At 49.2% G+C, this 15,744-nt stretch overlaps 1 protein-coding gene across 1 annotated transcript in view; it reads right to left on the bottom strand.

The window, feature by feature from the left end:
- The window catches only part of LOC146789314 (protein lifeguard 1-like), a 287,971-nt gene that overhangs the window by 49,116 nt on the left and 223,111 nt on the right, over window positions 1–15,744 (bottom strand). The window lies entirely within an intron of this gene.

Here is a 15,744-nt window from a genome sequence, read left to right as displayed (position 1 = left end):
TCTAATACATATCTTTTCTTGATTTGACTATGCCAGTTTGTGGCAAGTTGGCTTGCTCGCCTATCACTGCATTGAGAATTCTACGCTGGTTGCTGATGAAACAACAAAGGGGTATTGAGGGCCTGATTTAGGGGTTGAGGTAACTGAAAATCACCCAATTTTAAGAGGAAATTCTGAATATGTAGTAGAACACTGGCTGAATGTCCTCCACCATAGGGTTAGTATTGTGGAAGAAATGCACCTGTGGATCCTACTACATGTTAGGGTCCCAACCTACTATTTTTATTGTTTGTGGGTAACAAAGCTACCAGGTTGCGTCCTTCGCTCGGTGAAAGAGAGGAGGAAAGCAAATGGATTCGTTGAAAACAGACACAGATGGAGGATGCTTCTTGTGATGCAGCAATAGCCTGCGTTTTTGCTGGTTACTATATGGCCATCTGAAGTGCCAGGACTGTAAGTGATTGGGATGATCTGAGCCAGTGCAGTGTCTTTTTTAATTAATGTGAAGAACTGAGCAATGTTGGAAGGGCATTTAAGAGAAAATGAGACAATTTCAGCCTTACTGCAGCTGAAGGCGGGTAAGGTTCTAGGTTTCCAGAGATGAACAGCAGAATTGCTCAAGTAACTTGACTAATCACTCAGCTGGCCAAATGCTAGAGATTTTAATGATCCATAACACAGATTGAACTAGAAGCAGTTGTAGTTTGTACAGGTCTGTCTCACTGCTAAACAGTACAATCAAAATTCTTGGGAAAATCCTGGCTAACTGCTTCTCAAAGTGATCAGAAATCTCACTCATCTTGATCAATCCAGGTTCATCCCCAACAGGTCAAACATACTAAAACTCTGGCAGCAACACAACGATCTGGGAAACCTGTGGATGATAGTGGAACCTATTCTGAACCTGTCCCTTCATGCCAAAAAGGCATTCAACTCACTCTAGCCAGAAAGTATGTTGATGGTCCTACAAAGAATGAGCTTTGGCCTGAATTTGTGTCATAGATTGGACTGCTCTAAACTCCATCAGTGGAAAGAGTCATGGCAACATGGCATCTCTATCTGCCCTGCTAGTTGCAGGAGAGCACAAGGCCAGGATGTCCCCTGCCCACACTTTTATTTACTCTATATTTGTTATGCTGGGTGCGTGGTCACTCCCTGGTCAGATAATTTATGTAGAATACAGAATGGAATGATAGAATATTCATATATGCTGATGATCTGTTCCTGTAGGTAGCCAAGTCAGATCATACAACTGGAAAACTGGTCAACGTTTTCGAGGTCTTCAAGAGGTATTTCATATTCCAGTCTAACAGGATGAAAACAAGGCGGTGTCCTCTGACAAGGTAGACATTAGCAGTATGCCCCCAGTGGCCATTCTGGGTAGGTTGACAAGATTTTAAGCACTTGAGACTTACTCAACAATAGATAAACGCTTCAAATCGGGGGTTTGGCACTGACTCAATTCAAGAAAAAACAGAAGTGGAGAAAACCTCTTGTAGGAGGAAGCCTTTTGCATAAGAGGGTACCTGCAGTCCATCTTCGAAATGGCCAAGCTCCAGAGGTTGCTACACGTACAGTAAGATGCATACTTTTGGATCGCTGAAATTTGTTTTCATAAACCGGTTGCAATCCTTTGTATGCTACTCTGGGATGGGAGTTCTATTAGGGAATGCTTTAGACACACATTGCATGATAGTGTAGGTAGGAAATATTGTACTCCAGATTTTGCTCTCTCTAAAACTGAAGAAAGTCCTTCCACGCAATATTTTTGGGCTGAAAGCCTACACCATGTGTCGTGTTTTTAACTCTTGTTTATCACTCATCCATACGCAAGTAATCCAACAACTCCTTAGATATATGTATATAGTTAATTTAGTATACCTAATTTTTTAAATCATCATCTCATCATTCATCTCCTCAATAGTTTTTTTCATTTAAAAAGAATTCATGACATCAAATTATTCCTATAGCTCCTCACTGTATCGTCAGTTTCTAGTCCTTCGTCAGGAGAAGCACTCAATGTGTTAGAACAGTCAGATGTCATGCTCTGCATTCAAGAGCATTCAATCAACAATACCACACAACCTCCTGTACATAAATATTGTGTGTCCTCGCAGCTGATGACAATTGACAATTTGGCCTTTGCATCACAGGCAGAGCCCTTGCTTATGGTAAGCAGGAACACAAGGAGTGTTGTTCAGTGATATAATTGTGTTCTTTATGAATTTCTGAATCCAAATCAGGAATTAGTTCTTGCAAAATAAAAAATAAACAATGGTCCTCATGAACAGACATTTTCTTCACTGTGCCTGGGGACCCCTGTGTAAGTTCCCTAACTGGGATCTCCAGGCGTTGCGTGGCGAGTCCTGTGCATAGACATTTAGTTGCCTGTCCTAAGTAGGGTGGGGCGACAGCCTGAGCTGTCAGGTTAAAGTTCCCACTGAAGGACATTACAGAGACTCCGTTGATGGAAAGCCTAGCGGTGCCCCCATGTGTAAATGTACACAGGAACCACAAGTTTGTCAAGGTGGGTGAACCACTCCAACAAACTCAAAATAACTCATTACGAGGGCCTCTTAATAGTGATCAGAAGCTGTTGCTGGCCCAATCAGAAGTATGTAATTTGTGGGAACACATCAGATCTGTTTATTTTCATTCGGAGATTTCATCTGTTAAAAAAGGAGCTGAACTCTCTGTATGAAAGTCTCTGGACAAATGAGGAATTAGCAGGGGAATGGACACAGAATTACAGATTCCTCACAGCTAAAGGGACTCTCAGTTCCCCACTTGTAATCTTTAGGTACCTTTGGCCCTCTGGAGTTATTGGTATGCTCTGACTAGGTAACTAAGAGGGCCGAAGTTACCAGGATGATTACTAGTAAATTCATAACGAGGGCCTGAATGTCCACCATGGTCTTTTTTTCCTATCAGTGGGAACTCCTCCAGTGAGACAAGGCAAAATGCTGAGGTGATGAAGGCCCTCCTAAATCAAATACACCAGGGGGCATTGCCAAAATGGCACCCGAGTAGGAGCCACTTCCCGGAGCTCCACCGCACAAGATCGCCCTCGAGCTCTTATAGGTGCTCCCCCAGCTGCCTCCTACATGGATTGAAGGGTCACTCACGATGCTGATCTGTGGCTGAGATTGCAAATGATCGCCCGAGCGGCTGAAAGCTCTGACACTTTACTGGCCGCGGAGCCACAAGTGCTCACAAGAAGGCTGCCGTGGAAGGAAGCACTCAATGTAGGCAAGCATAAGTAACCCTAGGATAGAGGAAGCCTGGGCACCTACATGTCTCTGCTGCGAGGATAAAGAGGCTCACATCGCCTGGAGACCTGAGGGGGCAGCAGCAGGACCTGACGAGCCCACGAGTTGTGCAGGTAAGCCTGGAAAGACGCAACAAAGTAGACTAGCCCCCGCTGTGAGACAGAGGCCCCGGAGGACGCAGTGCGGGAAGCGCAGTACAAGGGCAGCTGCCTGGACCACGGCGCCTGCAGAGAGCATCGACGACATGAGGATTACAAGGAGCTGCAGTAGGTACATGAGAGGATTGAGAGTGGGGCGGTGGAGGCACGACTGGGCCCAAGCGTAACCGGAGGTGGGCCGGAGTGTGGGAGCAGCTGGGTGGTGTGCGCGGCAGAGGCAGCGTGTGCCTTTTCTGCCCTCGGGTATGTGGGTCCACCCCCTGGAGTGACCCCACTATGGACCTATAGGCAAGAGGAAACCTCCTGACTGGAGGTCCCAGGAGAGATCTGCGCATGTGTCATTGCACCCCCGCTCGAGGAGCGACCATTTGGGCATCGGCTAGACGCTAGTATGACAGCACATAGGGGCAAAAAATACACTACCCTTAATGACATGCTCTCAAAATCCACCACTAAAAAGTAGGACCAGACCCGAGACTCATCTCTGTCCTCCAGATATCCTGCCCATCACTGAAACACAGGGCCGACTGGAGGATGAAGCCCCAGTCACGGGCGTGTTCATGAAGACCCTCTTCCACACACTACGCAACAACATTGCAGCACCGAAGCAAGGGGTGGTGATGGACATTAAAGAAGTGAGGTACGAGATGGGAGACATGGGCCATTGATGGAACAGCGTGATAAGAATGCGGAATTCCAATTCCATCTGGAGGACCTGCAGAATAGATTCCACCTATCCAACATTCAATTCAAAGGGGTCCCACTTCAGGCGCACTCTGGGAAGCTGGAGGACTACGTTGTTTGCCTATTCCATCCAATAGTACATGACCTCCCAGACTGCACACACAGAGCAGGCCGCCCCTCTGTTGCCCAAGGCCCCTACCCCCCAATATTTTCTGACTGGTCTGCATCATTACTGCCAGAAAGAAGCTATAATATCAGTGGTGAGAGATCGGGGCTCAGTCACCTTTGAAGGGGAAAAGGTTTGGCTCTGTCAGGATTTGTCAATCATCACCCTGTAACATCGCAAGGTGCTGAAACAGGCCATGATCCTCTGAGAGAAAGGAGTCGGATACAAATAGGGACACCTGTTCTGACTTATCTTCATCTGGCATAATGAAACGCATGTGATGCTCAGCCTTGAAGAGGCTCGACCGATTCTGGGGTTGAAGACCACACATGAGGGTTCCCGGCACCCAGATCTGAACTGAGGCGAGCGAACCCCACCCCAGCAGAGCAGATTACTGTGCCCAACACCCCGCACGGAAAAGAAATGATAAACCTTCAGCAGCCGAAAGCCGCAGAGAAAGATCAGCTCTGCTACATCAACGGGGTCATCTCTGGACCAGGACTCCAACTAGTGAGATAAAGCTAAGACTGCTGGCACCAGTACATAGACTGTACTACTGACCTCCTGCTAGGATTGCCATACGCCCCCCTCCTCTCCCTCCTTCACTGAAAACCAGATGGGGTGCACCTACTCATCACTCCCCTAAGCAATTATCTAGCCTTGATGTGGTGGGGCTCCGCCACCCCGTTGCACACCTACTTCTGTTCCCAAACCTGAGACTTGGACCCACATTAAACAACTTGTTTGGTTGCCGTGAATGGAGAAATTAGTTCCCCCGGTTTTATTTTTCACCCACCTACCCTATGTGTGACAGTCAGACCGTTCCGCTGCCCTCTCTACACAGGACTGGCCTGTTTGGCAAGGTGACAAGAGCTCCCTTTAAGTTGTCACCTGTGTCACTCTGTGGCTTGCACACTCCATAATATGACTCCATGCTCAAGATTCTCAGCCTGAACTTCGGTGGACTTAATGCTCAAGCTAAGCGGCTTGCCCTCTTCATCATCTTAAAACATTCTAAGTATGATATACATCTGCTGCAAGAAACTCACCTTCTTCAGCTAGAGTGAAGTTGTATGAAATCCCAATGGTTCAACAGACAGTATTTTTCCTCAGGACTAGGGAAAAAAGCAGGAGTAGCAATTCTGCTGGCGAAACACTTCCAAGGTCAAGTACTTCAGATGCTTTCAGAGCTGGCAGGTAGGCTCCTCTCTCTGAGACTCTCCCTACATGTGCATGCCTCCACTGTGGATAACTTTATACAGCATGCGGTTGGGTGTGTACTGAACACTCGGATGTAGATATTCTTATCGGACAAGACTTCAATTTGGTCCAACAACAATCGAAAACGCGGAGCAGGTCCATGGAACAGAGAGATGATCGAAAGTTCGCCCAGATGGAGACCAGCGGGGAGGAGGAAAGGACAAAGGTCGCTAAGATGGCAGATCCAGGACATGTGTGTCAATAGAAGATAGTCCCAAAATGTTGGGGTACATATGAGTCCAAGTCCAAAAGCCAAGGGGGCTGAGTCCAAAAAACCAATAGAGCTGATTTCACAAAGTGGAACTAGATGGGGCAAGGAGCCAGAGGAGGAAGGAGTGCAGACGATTGCCGAAGCATAGCCGTGCCGTCCGCATGCACAAGTTCTAGGCAGCGGGGGCAGCAATGTCCGATCCATTTTCCGCAGGTCAAGGGAAGACTGTTTCAAGCGTGAGGGCAGGGGTCCAGTGAGAGGGAGGCAGCAGAGTTGAAACCGAATGGGGCGCCTCTCCGACTTGGACGGAAGATGACAGGCTGAGAGAGCCCCGTAACGCAGTTCCGTAGTTCTTACTTCCACTAAACCCCCAAATCATCCCAGTCGTCTTGCGGGAGGCGAAGCTGGCGGGGTGGTAGTAGGGAACGCAGCGGCAGTTGAACCTGGAGGCAGGGTGAGGGTCAGGAGGGGAGAGCCTCAGCCCGGCTCCTCTGCGGCCATACGGAGAAATCAGAGGCATCGGCAATGCTGCGATAGGTTCCGCTGACCGCTGGTCGCCAGGGAATTCCACAGAAAAGGCGGGGAGGAGGAAGACAAGCAGCGGAGATGAGCGGGGAGCTGTGCCCGATGCCCGTCTGGGTAGTTGTCGGCTGCGGCGAGATTCCGGAGCCAGACTCCCCTATAGCTGACTGGGTGGCTCCACCGGGCATCGGCCATGCTTGCCCGGTCTCCACGGGAGAAAGCCTCTATCGCGTTTCTTTCACAAATCTTGGGCTCAGAAGTGGAAGATTGGAACATCGAGTAGGTGGTTCCCCAGAGGAAGGTGGAAATCCTGGTATTTATGCCAGAAAGGCGATGCCTGGCTGGGTCCTCACTGGTCGGCCATCTTGGCTGTCTTAGTTGCTTACCTGCCCATAGTGGAAGGAGGTCTGGGGGTTTGTCACTTGATGGGCTATTATCAGGCATTGCAGTTACGGTGTAGGGTGGAATGGAATAGGCTGAGGACAGAAAAGCACTGATGCTTTATAGACCAAACGATAGTCGGAATCCATATCTGGGAAATACCTTAGCTGGCCAAAAAACACCGCTCACCTAGGTGTATATCTCCCCAGTCATGAGGGCTACTATTGGAACATGGGATGGGGTTAAAGTAGCCAAGAAACTCTCCACGCCTATCTCACCGGTCACACCTATCATCATAAACCCGGATTTCCCACCTGCTTTGCATGGTACTACATTTCTCCCCTGGCAAGAAGCTAACTGTAACAGGGTAGGAGATCTATTTGATCAACAAGGTCTGCTCGACTTTACACAACTTAAACCTGACTAGGGACTGCCTAAAACTGAATACTGCTGTTATATCGCTATCAAACACTGGGAAGCATATCCTCTATGTGCCCGTTCGCAAGAAGACGACTCACGAAGTTTGAGAAGTGGCTTCTTACCTGCCATAATGATAAGGGACTCCTCTCCGACATTTTTTCTCAACATCCTCCCAAACTCTAGCAAATCACTGGCCGAACGTAAATGGAAATTGGAATGAAAGTGCCCCTTCACAAAGAATAGTCAGACATTCTGCTCTGATCCTGCACCTCGGTGAGCAGAGTTTCTGGGAGGGATACTCTACTCAAAATAACACACTATTGGAACTACACGCCAGCTAGGGCTGTTAAATGGAAATGAGGTGTTGATGACAGATGCTGGTGCAAATGAGGACATAACAGGCACACTGATCACTTACTATGGCACTGCCACAAGCTACATCGATAGTGGGCTGATATGTTAGCAGACATTCATAATGTATGATACTAATATACCTCAATTCCCCAGATAAATCCTGCTAGGGCTTCCCAATGCTTTGACCTTTCCCCTTCGCTCGGGCAAAGGGAAAGCCATCCCACTAGCTCTGTGTGTGGCCAAGCAAGTCCTCTTGTCAAAATGGGGCACAGAGTTTTTTTTTAACTTCCTTCCCGCCCCCCGTCACCCTCTCCCCATCACTCCTCATCGGTAGCAGCTGCTCCTGCCTGGTTTAATCCACTCTGAGAGTTTTTCTGCAAGGTTTTCTCCATGGAGCCCTCATCAGCCACTGTCTCTTGCCGGAAAAAGAAAAAAAAACTGAAAATAGGACTTGAAATATGTGTGAGGTGACAGATTCACTACAGCAGCAAAGCTATCTCAGCAGCTACAAAAAACAGCTTTGTCCTGTTTCTTGGTTCTGAAACTAAAGGCTTCAGCAGTAGCCTAGACTCAGCTGCCACCTGCTGAGACCCCTGTCCCCCTCCCCTGCATTGCAGGGGGAGAGGGGTGCTTATAGCGGAGGGCCAACAGCACTGCAGCATGGTCTATGCCTGGTAGGCCACCACTATGCAACTTGCGGCCCAGCTACTACAGTGCCATAACGGGCCCTTCCAGGCCCTGACATCGACTCCCTCCGACATGCCACATGAACGAAGAGGTGAGCCCCCAGACCCAGCTACTTGTTTCCTTGGCCGCCTGAGCAGCGCTGGTTGCTCTGTGGCGAGGGTGCCGCCACGGCAAGTACCTACAGCAGCACCGAGGACGGCATAAAGGGGGCACTTCCTCCTCACCTCTTTGTAAGTTCTATTGAAAACCGGCTGCCGGGGTTTGATTGCTGCTAAGGCAGAGGTGGCCCTGAACAGAGCTTCTTGCTCTCTCCCGCCGCCGGGGCCTGCATCAGAGCTGAGGGAGAAGTTAGCCAGTTTTCACTGCAGCCAAATCAGCCCGACTGGTGTCCCCGGCCCTCTCTTGCCCCGGGGAGGAGGGCGGGTCTGATGGAGGGACACTGGCAATGGAATGTGGCCCAAGCCTGGCGGGCCACCACTCTATGAACTGAGCCCCAAACACCACAGCCCTATTGCAGGCCCTTCTAAGCCCCAGCATTAATTTCACCTGAACTGCCATCAGAACATCGAGGTGAGCCCCAAACTCATTGTCTCGTGGGCTGACCGAGACGCACCCGACGACCTTAGGCTACCTAGTTCCCTGTACCTCAGTTTGAGCGGCATAGCGGGGATGCTCTCTCCTCGCCTCCCTGCAGGGCATACTGAGGGCAAGCTGATGGGATGGGAATGTTGTTGGGGCTGTGGCATCCCTACGTGGAGCTCCTGCCTCCCTCCTGCTACCGAGAATCACACCAGAGGAGAGCCTGTAGTGGAGCGTGGCCCCCGCCTGGTGAGGCTCCTCAGAGAGGAAGACGCTGTCTGGTGGTTTGCTGGGGAGAGGTCTATTGGGTTCACACAGTGGCTATATCCGGCTCAATTCCTGACCTAAGGTGAGACTCTGGTCTCAGCAACTCTCTCCCTCAGCCTTCCTGAATGCCAGCTTTGCCCCTCCCCCACCCTACTGCAAAACGAGTCTGAGCTGCCCCCTCAGTGACCCTGTGGCTTTACTGGACACTACGAATAGAATGCCCACCAGCACCTCTGCAGCACGGCCTCCATCCTCACCTGGGCAGACATCTACCGACAGGGAGGTGCCATACTGAGTCCCTGCACTCTTATTCAAAATGAACTGCCCTAAAGGGGGCCACCTAACGTTTAACCCCTTGCACTGTGGACGCTCACTAGAACAGCCTTCTGGTGCCTTCATGCTTAGATGCCAGTGATGAGGGAGACTGCTGTGAGAACTCGCTATCGGGTGCAGTGGCACTTCAACTCACTGTTGCAATACCTTGATGCGCCTTTGTAACTCTTACCATTCTCTCCTGTGCAGAACCGCCATCGAGGGAAGCACTAGCATGCCATTACAGGGCTGTGAGCCTCTCTGGGTGCTGCAGCAACTGGGGAGACTCATCATACTCCCTGCAACCCCAGGGTTGAAACATTAGGAGCATATCCAGCCTGCAATCTATCGCCCCTCAAGGACGCTTTCATGGAGTGGCTTCCCTACCCCCCAACGCATGACCTACACAGACTCACGCTTCCTTGCTGCCTGAATATTGGACTACACAGCACTCCTGGGTAGACCCTGGTCAACCCTCGGCCCACATCTGTAGCCGCCGGGCCTCTAGGAGGGAGCCTGACGTCTTTAGCTAAGTGCTCAGAGGTCTTGTCTGCCTGAGGTCCTGTCCTCCAACTGGACCCCTTCAGTGCCTTGTGACGCCTCCATCTTGAACCTGGCCAAGACTGGTTATATTGGGAGAAGCTCCCTTATCTCATAGAAGTACCGGTCCGCCTCCAACCACAGGGATCTCTCATATGGCCTATTCTTCTACCCTCCATCTGCTAGCAAAGGGCCAGCTGTTGCTTGTCACACTACGCAAACTGTAAGAATTGGGCAACACCGACTCCTTGGGTCACTCATCGCCACTTGCAACGCCATGTGGCAAGTCCACAAAGGAAAAAGCAGTTGGATCAAGGCAATCTAGTTACCGCCTTGTAGTACAAAACCCCAGCGGCCATGTAATCCTCCCACTCTCTGCCTGCCAAAACGACAGAGGACTCAGCTTCTGTACCTATATCTCAGGCATACATGAACCGTTTCCTACAAGAACTGTCATCAGAGATCATGTCCCTTGGACACGATGTCAATGAAATGGGGGGTCGCGTTGATGGTCTAGAGCACATGGCTGATGCTCGATCGGAAGACCAAGAAGCACTATGGGGCAAAGTCGCTGCACTGGAAGAACAACATATCAAACTTCAGATGAAGGAAGAAGATCTCAAAAATAGAAGCCGGAGAAACAGCATTCAGATCAGGGGGATACCCAAGGGTGCGGAGATCACGGACATAATGGCATAATCACTGCTGAGCTGACTCGTATGTTTCGTGGATATACGGATGCTTCTCCACCGGTGCTGGACAGAGCCCATAAAGTGGCATCCAAACCAAAGCTTGTTAACCACAACAAGAGCTGCTCCTAGTGTGGTGACCACTGTTGAGTTCTAGTTATATTGTGAGTTAGGGCATCTCACAAAAAGTGACTGACTGGTCTCACACACCACCTGGTGTCATGCTTCATCATTGACCAGTCCTCACCCTCTAAAACCTTGGTTTGATAGAGGGCGGGCATACACTTAACGACAGGGATGCACTTCTAAACTAAGTGGGGGCCCGTGAAAGAGTGAGTGAGAGTAAAAATCATTATAGTTATCAAATTGTGTTGTTAATGTGATTGGTAACTATATGATATTAAAATCAATGGACGGTGTACGGGGAAATTATCGTCCCCTAACCGTAGTGTAAGCGGTCGACATGTTTCTGCCGTGTTGGCCCAGGTGGGTCCAGAGCATTCATCACGACCTTAGTGTAAAGAATATGGGGCTTCGTTCTTACCAACTGGTGGCAATAAGATACCACTGTGCGGGTGTGACCTGTGTCACTCTCCACTATGAAATGGCTTCCAAGTTCAAGCCCTAAATACCAAAGCTATTTGCCCCATGGGAGGAGGGGAGGGGAAACCCCTGTTGTCAAACCTGCCTCAAGGATAGTTTCCCGTGTTGCTCCTAGGTGACTGCTCCCGATCCTCCCGATCCTCCCTGACATTGGCCTAAGCTCCCAGACTCAACTCCGGATATTCGAACTTGGGTGCAATATTTCACTGAAAAGGAGGTTATCCTGAGAGCTTTGAGAAGTAAAGCTGACCTGATTTTTCGGAGGCCATACTATTCAGCTCTACCAAGATCTGTCACCAGTCACCCTGCGCCTCTGGAGGGGCTTCAGGCCAATTACTGACAGACTGCAAGAACTCAACATCCCGTATCAGTGGGGCCAGGTCCTCCGCTCCTTGACTGAAGCAAAACAACTATTGAAAATCACTACGAGTGCACTGGAGGGGAGCCCAACTCCAATCCGTTCTCACTCTCGCAAGCCACTGCACCCTACCTGGACTATAGTGAAATCCCAATGCCATGACAGACGTCTCAAGGCAGGTGCCTCTCGCGAGGTTAAACGAGAGTGGGGAGGGGCCCCTCCCCATAATCTCCCACCCATTCAGCTACTGTTTCTTCCTGAGACATCCCCACCCTGCGCTATTCGGAAACAGTACGGAGATTACTACTATCTCCTATACACTGTAAACATGGTCCCATGCGCCAGCTGATGTATCTGCAGCATCGGATACCTTTGTGGGAGGCGAGTGTCCCCGCTCCTTCTCCAGAGACCATGCTCTATGAACTGCACCTATGAATGTTTTCATGTGATGCCCTTCAGCTCTTTTCACGAACAGCTCTGCAGAGACAGGTAGTCCTAGGCATTTGTCTGACCATTTGGTGCCTTCAAACTTTGTTGGCCTTAATGCTTCTCAGAGGCAGGGGTCTGGATTAGGTGCAGACCCAACTTTGCCACCGAACACTCCCCCATCTTGATTCAACCTTTAGGGGAGTGACTCCTCCAGTATGGCCAGTGTGTCCTCACACTGTCGTCCCAGGACTTGAATGGAATTGTTAGGCTCTGTTGGCCTTTTACTGAATGTTTCTTTACTTGTTTCTTAATTTTACTAGGACGGCATCGCTCCTGGGAGAGTTTCCCCAATACCTCCCTAGCATATGCTGGGCGCCTGCAGCTCCTATGGTCCCGACACCACCTATATGGCGTCAACCCTGGCCTCCCTCTCAGTCACAATTGGCCACAACTGCTGCACCAACTCATAGATTTCCAGTACACTGGGTGTTCCCCTTGGTTGGATCTCCAGTGGCCGGCGGTCTTCTAAGTCATCCTGCTTATAGCTGGTGACACGCTTGGCACGCTTGTTTTCCCATGCCATGGTTAATACCCACTACAATTAATTACTTTCTCTCAACAACTGGGGCCTAGACTCGACCAATAAGCGTCGACAAATATGGCTCTACCTTCTTCTACAGGATCCTGATGTCATATTCCTCCAGGAGACCCAATCCTGCAGGAAGAATCCCATCGCATGTCTCATCCGAAATACCAGATACATTTCTGGGCATACACTTCAACCAAACAGCGGATGGTGGCGATTATCTGCAAGGCATGCTGTTGCACGAAGGTACTGAGCACGGTGTGCGATAGGGAAGGCTGATACCTGTAACACACTCTGAAGCGGGACACCCTTCCGCTGAGCTTCCTCAACACTTACGCCCCCAATTAGACAAAAGATGTCTTGCATGACTATCCTTTCTACTTGCATGTCCATGCCTTATATTCCCTCATAGATTACCTATTTCTTACACATTCCCTACTTCGAGATCTGGAGTCCGTTTCCATCTCGGACATCTCCATCTCGGATCACACCCATCTGGAATTAAACTGGAACCGTGGCGGGGGCCCGACAGCACTGGCGATTTCCCCACATTTGTTTAGGGACCTCATTGACGTGGCTGAGATCCAAAAGGGGATCACAGACTATTTCAAGCTCAACGATCTACTGGAGACCCTGGTGCACAAGCTATGTGATGGCTTCGAAGTCGCCATTAAAGGGGTCATAACATCCATTGCCATTGCACGAGCTAGAGAGGATCACCTGGTAAAGAAGGACCTGACTACTGAGATTAAAAACCTTAAGCGCCTTGAACACTCTGCCCCCTCCCGCTGTAACAAGCGGCAGCTGGCCTTGCTGTAGTGTCAGTTGTGGACCCACAGGACAAAGAAAGCTGAACGGTCCCTCCTCGCCCTAAAACAACAGTTCTATGAGGGAGGGGACAAGGTTGTGCACTCCTCGCCTGTGAACTGCACCAGCAGAATGCACAGACCCACACAGCCAAAATTAGAATTAGTTTAAGACACTGATCAAGCGAAATGACAAGCATTCCATAACATTTATAAGGCCCTATACACTGGGCAAAATGCCTCTCGCAATCTTATCAACTCTTTTTATTAATGCTTGTTCATGGGATACTTTGGAGCCTCAGCACACTGAGCTCTTGGAAGCCCCCATCACTATAGCCAAGATTCAGCGGGCCCTAAGGGAACCCCCCATCAGCAAGATGTCAGGACCAGATGAACTTCTGGTTGCCTTCTACAGGGCATTTCTGCCTTATTTCCAAAATAAACTGCTGAAATTATTTAACTCGCTCATATCGGAAACAGGTCTTACTCCCCCGATGGCGGCAGTTGAGATAGTCCTTATCCCCAAGCCCAGCAAGGACCCAACCTTGTGCGCATCCTATTGACGGACTGCATTTTTAAATACGGATACGAAGATTTTCACCAAAATCTTGGCAAACTGATGGGAGCAATACCTACCCGGCTTTAAAGACCCCAACCAGGTGGGCTTTATCCAGCATCGACAAGGAGCAGGTAATATTTGTTGCATCGTGCACTTGATAGAGAAGTCACACCATCACAGCATCCCTCCTGCCTTCTCTCGCTGGACACGGAGAAGGTATTTGACAGGGTCGGCTGGTCTTCTCTATGGGTGGTCCTCAAAAGATTGCACTTGGCCTGCGCATGATTAACTGTATTAAAGCCTCCTATGTCTCCCCAATGGCCACATACAGGCAAACGGCCAGCAAACTGACCCAATCTAATTCACCTTGTGGAATTAGAAGCACTGACACACACTGATTAGGGCTTGTAAGCCACATTCAAGGCACCACCAAGCAGTTCGTAGCAGTTCACTGGAAAAAGCCCTCTGCCCCTCCTATAACCCAATAGTTTACGCTGGTGTGGCATGTAATAGCTATGGAGCTTCTATCCCACAAGATAGCACACACTGACACTAAGGGGCAGATTTACAAGAAAGTGAGGCATCTGTAAAGATACCTCACTTTCCCTGCGCCACCTTGAGAAACCCTTGCGCCACTATGGATGCGCCGTATCTACAATACGGCGCACCATGGCGCAAGGATTGACAGATGTGTCAGAAATTCTGACGCATCTGTTGACGCAAACGTCATGCATTGCTGGAGTCGTGTCGCAAGCACAACGCAACTCCAGCAATGCAGGGGTGGCCTATCCAGATTGTACTGCGTCACTGCTTCAAGCAGACGTAAGAATTTGACGCAGTGACGTCCTAGAAGTGGCACAGTGAAATCTTGTAGATTTCAATGTGTTACTTCTACAAGGCTTTTTGGCGTTGGAACGCCCACTCTGCATACATTATACCTGATGCAGGTATAATGTGACGCAGGGCTTTACAACGTGACGCGTCTCCCTAGATGCGTCAAGTTGTAAATGGGCCGCATTTTTATGCTGCTGCTGCGTCACAAAAAGTGACGCAACAGAGGCGCAAATATGACGCAAGGGGCTTGTAAATCTGCCCCTAAATTTGCCCGCATATGGCAACCACTGTTAGATTATTTCATCTGCATGGAACATTCCTGCTTTACCTCTCCCAGGCTCAGAGCGCTCTAATTTTCACTTAGAGGAACATTTACAAAGTGCTCTGGACTTTGCAATTGTGGCCTCCAGAACCACTCACACTCTTCCTGGCCTTCCCTCCTCCGGGTCTTCTCCACGACACTTAGCTATGGGCCACTCTTGTGTTTGGATAGCTCTGTAATGTGCTTTGCCAACCTTTATTGTTTTGTTGTCTGTTTGTAATTTTTTTCTCCCACTTGCAGAGGTCATTTGCATAATCATTGTACATGATGCACCCTGTTGTTTCACCTGTCGTGATTGGATAATGACGGTTGCACTGTTTCCAATGTCATATTGCATTTTACTGCTGCAATCCGCCATAACGGTGATGAGGATGATGGATTCCTATGCTACTGCTGTCCTATGCTGCGCTTTGTTTTGATTTATGAAAACCTTCAATAAAAAGATTTCTAGTTAAAAAACACATTTCTTTCTGTGCATCATGGTTTAGGTGAAACAAATATTTTCACTTTTTTCCAGTTGTTAAAAATTCCATTCAACAAAAGTATATCGGTATGAAAGAGCAATGATAGAAGAAGTAGCATGAGCTATACCTGTTATAGCACCCTTCCAAATCAAAATACTCACAAATAGTTTAATGCACCCCAAAGCATGTGCCCAAAGCACATGCAGTTACATGTTAACCAAACCGCACACTACCAATCCCATATATTTGCTGTAGGTGATCTCCTTAGAGTAGTGAGTGTACAT

This window comes from Triturus cristatus, chromosome 10 (assembly GCF_964204655.1).
Source record: "Triturus cristatus chromosome 10, aTriCri1.1, whole genome shotgun sequence".
Lineage (NCBI taxonomy): Eukaryota > Metazoa > Chordata > Amphibia > Caudata > Salamandridae > Triturus > Triturus cristatus.
Note: the sequence above shows the minus strand (reverse complement) of the source record. Positions and strands in the feature narration are given on the sequence as shown.